The sequence below is a fragment of the Chenopodium album genome, chromosome 7, assembly GCF_948465745.1.
Source record: "Chenopodium album chromosome 7, dcCheAlbu1.1, whole genome shotgun sequence".
Lineage (NCBI taxonomy): Eukaryota > Viridiplantae > Streptophyta > Magnoliopsida > Caryophyllales > Amaranthaceae > Chenopodium > Chenopodium album.
The window spans coordinates 3,052,513-3,059,063 of record NC_137840.1 but is presented as its reverse complement, the minus strand read 5'-3'; the positions used below and the strand labels follow the sequence as shown (position 1 = coordinate 3,059,063).

The 6,551-nt window shown below is 34.3% G+C and overlaps 1 long non-coding RNA gene across 1 annotated transcript; it reads left to right on the top strand.

The window, feature by feature from the left end:
* The first annotated feature begins 3,986 nt into the window (after positions 1-3,986).
* On the top strand, positions 3,987-6,394 carry LOC145638811 (uncharacterized). Its single transcript, XR_014114707.1, has 2 exons — positions 3,987-4,353; positions 6,146-6,394. It is a non-coding gene; the product is annotated as an uncharacterized LOC145638811 (long non-coding RNA).
* Positions 6,395-6,551: the final 157 nt, after the last annotated feature.

Below are 6,551 nucleotides of genomic sequence, written 5' to 3'. Positions count from 1 at the left end.
ACAAATGGGGACCTTTTTCTCCACCCAATACCACTACAAAATCTGACCAACAACCACCTAATAGTTTGGGATCCGTTTGGAAAAACCCTCCTGGTTCAACATCTAGTTCAGTCAAAGAGGCAACTACATCAGGTTATCATAATAAATACCCAGCAAAAGTCCCACCTAATATCCCACCTAATATTCCACAATCAAGTAGACCAAACTCATCATTGAACTCCCTTTCTACTTCTCATAAACCTCCCGAGCAAGCTGTGAGACGAGGAATTCAGAACCTTGAGACTGGTGCTGTTAAAACTTCAGCAACAGCTCCACAGAATAATCAAGATCGGCAAAACAGTGGGAAAGAATCAGAGAAGATCCCGAAACAATCTAAGTCTTTACGACCAAAAGCACTTCCGGATTGGCCTGTAGACATAGATTTTGACGACAAGGAGGAGGTTCTAACCATAGGTAAATATTTTTATTAAAGTTGTCTGCTGCTTGTTGTTGTTGTGGTGTGTTTCTGCCATGTTGCTTCTGGTTGTTGTTATTGGGGGGGGGGTGTGAAATTCTGAACTAAAGAAATTCTTAACCTTTAACTGTATTTTTCTTGTATTTATGATTTGATAATTAGGTTCCTAATTACAGTTGGTAGTCTTGTATTGTTGCTGCAGCTAAGTAGGACAATTAAAATGTATACATAGAATCAAGTTTTAAAATCGATCAGTGAAGTTTGGAAAAGATTTGGACCAATTTTATTGATGTGGTCCTAAAACTCCTATTATAATCAACATGATCATGGGTCTTGTTTTCAAAAACTTTGGTCTTTGATTTTGGTATGGAACCTACCCTTTCTATTTTTTTAAAGATCGTTCAATTGCCATTTTTGACTATTACAATAACAAAAATATGTTTTAAGCCATTAAAATCTTCATTTGAACGAAGGATGTTTATTGAAATAAGGTGGACAATAACCTACTGAATTCAGACCTGATTTTTTGGGAGTTTGAATTCAAAACTAAATTGAGAACTGAATCAAGAACTGAATTCAGAATTGAATCCCCTGCTGCTTGCTGCTTGCTACTTGCTCCCCTGATTTGCTCCCCTGCTGCTTGTTGTACTGCTCCCCTGCTGCTTGCTGTCTTGACATATTATCTTCCATCTTTTGCTTCTATATTTGAGCCTAAAATCATGATATAAAGCATGATGGACAGGATAAAAAACTTAGAGAAAAGTAATCTATTGTAGAAGTTAAAGTAGAAACTCAAAATATTAATCAATACTCGTTAACCCGTAGAATTCAGTTCATAAAAGGTAGTAAGCTATAATCTTAGATCTGCCTTTGCAGACCAAGATTTAATATAATTCTCTGCTTTGGTTCTTGTCAATGAAAAAAAAGCTATAATTTTAGATACCTAAAGCTTACAGGATCACCTGAGTGAGATGATAGCATGGATTAGTTTTCCTCTAATTTGAGGCTATGTTGTTATAAATTAAGCGGCTGAGAATTGTAACTTAAGAACGATTAATAGAATGCTTGAGTATTTGATTAATTGAATTGAAGTTGGAAGGATTACAAGATGATAAGCATAACTTGAGGTTATGAGTCTCTTAGTAACTTTAGGCTACCCATCTCTATGTTGTTTCTTCACAATTTTCTGGATATCTTGCTAATGGAATTGACTACCTTACATATACTCAAGCTTAAGGGATACATGTGACTAATTAAGCTAAGAATGGAAAAACCATCAAATGACATTGTTGGAGCAGCTTGCCTTCTTTCCCTGAATTCTCTTAAATAACTTTGTCTTGTTGCACATTGTCTCTGGCCACCTTTGACTCTCTTGCTGCCCATGTTTTGTGCGCCTTGAATACACCAAAAGTGGTGGCCATTTGGTCCCATCGACTCATTCCATAACATATGATTTAAAGTAGGAACCTGCTGTGACTAACATAAAGGAAGACCTGCTGAGATAATGGGAGTGTTGCCAATATAGGCATATAGATGAGAAAACTAGTGACCACGAAGTAGCTTGCTTTGCTGTTCATACAACAAGGTTTCAGCAAATTTATTCTTTGTTTTTGTATCTCTTTCAGTCACACTTACACTTGGTAATGCTTTTCAATTCTGTGCCTTTCAAACGAAAAAAAAATAGTTTGACAGAATGAACACAGTTACAGTACAGTGTTTATAATGTAATAGTTCCAAATGACAGGCAGCAGCTAGCAATGTTATAAACTTCACTACACCAAACAAATATATACACCAAAAAAAAAAACTAGAAAATGGAGTAACAAGCACAAGGGTAGCTTTAGGCTACTAATCTTTCTGGTTTAGAAACTGAAAAATAGAATACAGTTTCAGTGAGGTACTATGATCTTATTATTCGCATGAAGACCTAAGACCACACTCAGTTATCATAACTTCATGAGGAACAAAGCAATCTTTCTGAAGAAAACATGCACAAAAACTCTAAACTCCACTAACCAGATTCTATACCCTTTTTTTTTAAACCTCATTGGAACTTCTGATTTATATGGCATTTCACCTTGCTTTCAGAGATGTGGTCAATTTCTGTGATTCAATAATATATCTTTATAAGTTGTGTTTTATTGTTTGCTTTAAGGTGCAAAAGTTATTTTAAGATGTTTGGAAGGGTTGCCTTACAAATTACTAGCTCTGAAATTTTCAAAGTGTTCAATAGTCTTTTTCTATTTGGTTTGAGGTATAACTGATAATATTACTATTACTTGCTGCTTGCCACTTAATTTGTTTGCTAATCAACTTAAACTGATTATTTATTTTAACTTAATTTTGTTATTTTATTTAGATGCCAAGGGTAATACTACATTAGTAAGTGGTATTATTCTGCCAATTGATGTATGGAGTAATAACAGCGTCCAGTACTATGTCGAATTCAATGATTTATGCCAGCCAATTAGGAAGGGTGGACATCCCCTTGTCATTGCCTAAACACACATACTTAGCCGGTCTGTTAGTATGATTGCGAAGATGGAGTCACATTGTCTAGTTGGGGAAAAAGATTGGAAAGCAATCGACAAGCATTTTAAAGGAAAATAATTAAAGACATAAGAGTAAGTATAATCATCCCTAAGACATCCCCTTGTCATTGCCTAAACACACATACTTAGCCGGTCTGTTACTTCTAATAGATTACTTACTGATTTATATTTTTAACTAATTATTTTTACTGAAGGACCGTTTTGTGATTCCTCCTGGTGTGGAATATGACAACCAAGCTCTCAAGCATGCCAATAAATGTTGGAGGCAGTTCAAATATTCTCTGAAACTGATTCATTACAAGCCACTAGAGAAGATATTGGATGATATGTGTTATAATGTGCCACATGGAATTACCAGTAGTAAATGGGTTAAGTTGGTAAAATATTGGGATTCGGATTACGGGAAAGTAAGGACAATATTTACCTTATTGTTTACTCTATTAAACGTTATTTAATCTCTAACTAAAAAATCTGAAAATGTGATTGCAGACTATGTCAGAATGCGGTAAAAAGGCACGAGCTTCTCTAAATCAGATTCATACATCTGGCTCTAAAAGTTTTGCAAACCAACAAGCTGATTATGTATGGAATATATATATGTCATTTTATATTTACTTAGGATGTTAGTAAGAGCAAAGCCATGTTATATGCGTTATATACTATTGTACACATATTTAATGCTTGTTTTGCCTTATTATTTATAAGAAGATGAACATGGACAAAAAATGAGCTTGTTAGCACTGTGGATTAAAACCCATGCGGGTAAAGACGAAAAATTTCTTCCTAACATAGTCACTCAAGATTTTGTGGTATGGTTTTGTGACAGATTTCTGGTATCATTTTGTGTAGATTTTGTGGTGTGATTATGTGTTATTTGTGGTCTTACATTACTCCTAAATGTTGATATAGGATGATGTTAAAGCTAAGGTTGAAGATTTGAGGATGGTGCACCCTAAGATTTCCGAACAAGAGCTCGAAGATGAAGCATTTCAGCAAACTATGTATGGCAATGAGATTCCCGATCGTCCGGTGGGTTACGGACAAGGGGTTAAAAAGGGGGACATTTTCGGAGTACGTGGTTTGTTAAGGAAGGAAGGCTATGGAAAAGTTCAAAAGAGGACTATTGTGATGGATAGTGTTAAAGAAGAAGTGAATGCTTTGCACAAAAAAAATGATACACTATCTCAAGAAAATGAAAAGCTGAAAGACGAGGTCGGACACAACAATCTTCTTCTTAAAGCGCTTGTTGGACAATTTTCTCAGATTGTAGGTGCAGTTCGTCAAGGGAATGCATCTCCGGGTCTTCTAAACAAAGCATCTGAATTCTTAGGAAAGGCAAAACATCAGGTAACATTTAGAGCTTGTGTGAATGCTTGCTTGTGATGTGTGTGTATGTGTGTGTGTGTGTGTGTGTGTGTGTGTGTGTGTGTGTGCCCTGCTCCCCTGCTACTATTTCTTCCTGCTCCCCTGCTGCTTTTATACTACTTGTCTTAACTTGAGCTTGTGTGAACATCCGAACTTGAGTCGTTGCTCTTATTTCAGAACTGACATCAGAACTTGAATTTCAAAACTGAATTCAGAACTGAATCCAGAGCTGAATTCAAGAACTGAACTCATAACTGAATGCAGAGCTGATCTTCAGAACTGAAAATCAGTTCTGGAATTCAGTTCTGAATTGCAGCTCTGAAAATCAGTTCTGGAATTCAGTTCTTGTTATTTCAATTGATAATAGATTCTCAAACTTAGGAGCAATATGATAACTCTCATCATAAGTGTCCTATGAACGTACCAGCAATATGATAACTCTCATCATAAGTGTACTTACTAAAACAAAAAAAATGTTGTGATATCTTCTGTGTTGTTCTGGTTATTGTTTGTTGTTTGTAATTTTTAGCATGCTGTGATATCTTCTGTGTTGTTCTGTTCTGGTTATTGTGTTCTGTTTTTGGCCATTGTGCTCGGGTTTGGTACAAGTTGATTTAAGGACATTCATCGTGGTCAGACTTCGTTAAATCAATTTATTTATCGTGTGTGTGTGTAGTGTTGTATGTCTTCACTGTTGAGTGAAACCAATATTAACTTTGAGAACAACACTTTGGAATGTGCAAATTGGTGCATAGTGTAAAATTGTACCAGCTAGGACTACTTTAACAGGAGTAGGTTGTGAGTTATTAATTCATAGCTGTTGCTGCTGCTTTCCAGCTTCCAGGCAATACCGAGTTAGACTTCTTGATACTTGATCAGTAATGCCTTGTTTGATTATTCTAAATTCTAATAAGAGAATGCATATAATTTTATCCTAGGACTTTTAAGAAACTTGGAAGCCATTGCAATAATAATGGGGTTTCAGATTTGGTGAACTTTGGAATAATGTATCATTATGGAACAAACTGATATAAACGATTCTTATGTGTTATCATGGTGTTGTAAGAAAATCCTTTTATCTCTGCTTGCTTTTCTGCCCTTGTGTAGAGCTTCTTATGGCTTTGATTTTTCTCAGAAAATTTCATGAAAAATCCATAGACAAGGGTGGACTAAGTTGGTGACTCCTATAATGTGTACCTTCGTTTATTTTCGAAGAAGGGATGCTTTGTCTCACTGCTATTCACACTAGCGATATGTTGCATTATTGCCTTATTGCATTATTGCCTTTGATAATGCTTTACATTCAACCCCACAAATAACCTTACAAATAACCTTACATTCAACTATGATGCATTGATGTTTGTTGTTCTTAAGTGTTGTTGTTGTTTGCTTTTGTTAGTTTGCTTTTAGCTATCATCAATTTGACTATGAGCTTTATTATGGCTGAAGTTTGGGGATAAAAATGTCTTTGTTGTTAGAGTTGTTACCTCCCCCATTTTGAATTTGTTATGTGATTGTTGAGGTCTGATGATTTTACTTGCTCTAATTTTTACAAAAAAAAAAATACAAAATTTCTCATAAAAGATGGATGAATAAATAAGACAAGTAAAATGAAAGTGAGATGAATTCAAACAAAGCTGATGTACATATATCTATATGAAGTATGAACTGATTGTGATCAAGTTAATCATATGTGTAATGGTGGTTGCTCTGGTAAAAAATGATTTAGACTAATTTATACTTTGTATTTTGTTTTTTTTTTTTTTTTTTGAAGATTGGAAAAGGCAATGTAGGTGCAACAAAAGAATAGGCCGGGACACTTGAGCATCAACAAGCGACTATATCGATCAATGTGGCCATCATCTATCTATTTTGGTTTTTAGTCTTATATTAGTGATGTATTTATTTAGGGACAAGCTACATACTATAATATGCGACCATTTTTTTTTTTTAATGATTGTAGTACTGTGTTGATGTTTTCTTTTCTAAATTTGGTAATTAACTACGTACTCTTTTTATTGTTGATTAATTATTGTTTTTTTTTTAATCTAGTTATATAGAATTTTTGTTTATTTTTATTTTAATGTTATTAATTAATTTAATTTATGATAAATTTAAATAATTATAATGTATTTATGATGATAAATTGATAAAAGAAAAAAAAAGCTTAAAAAATAAAT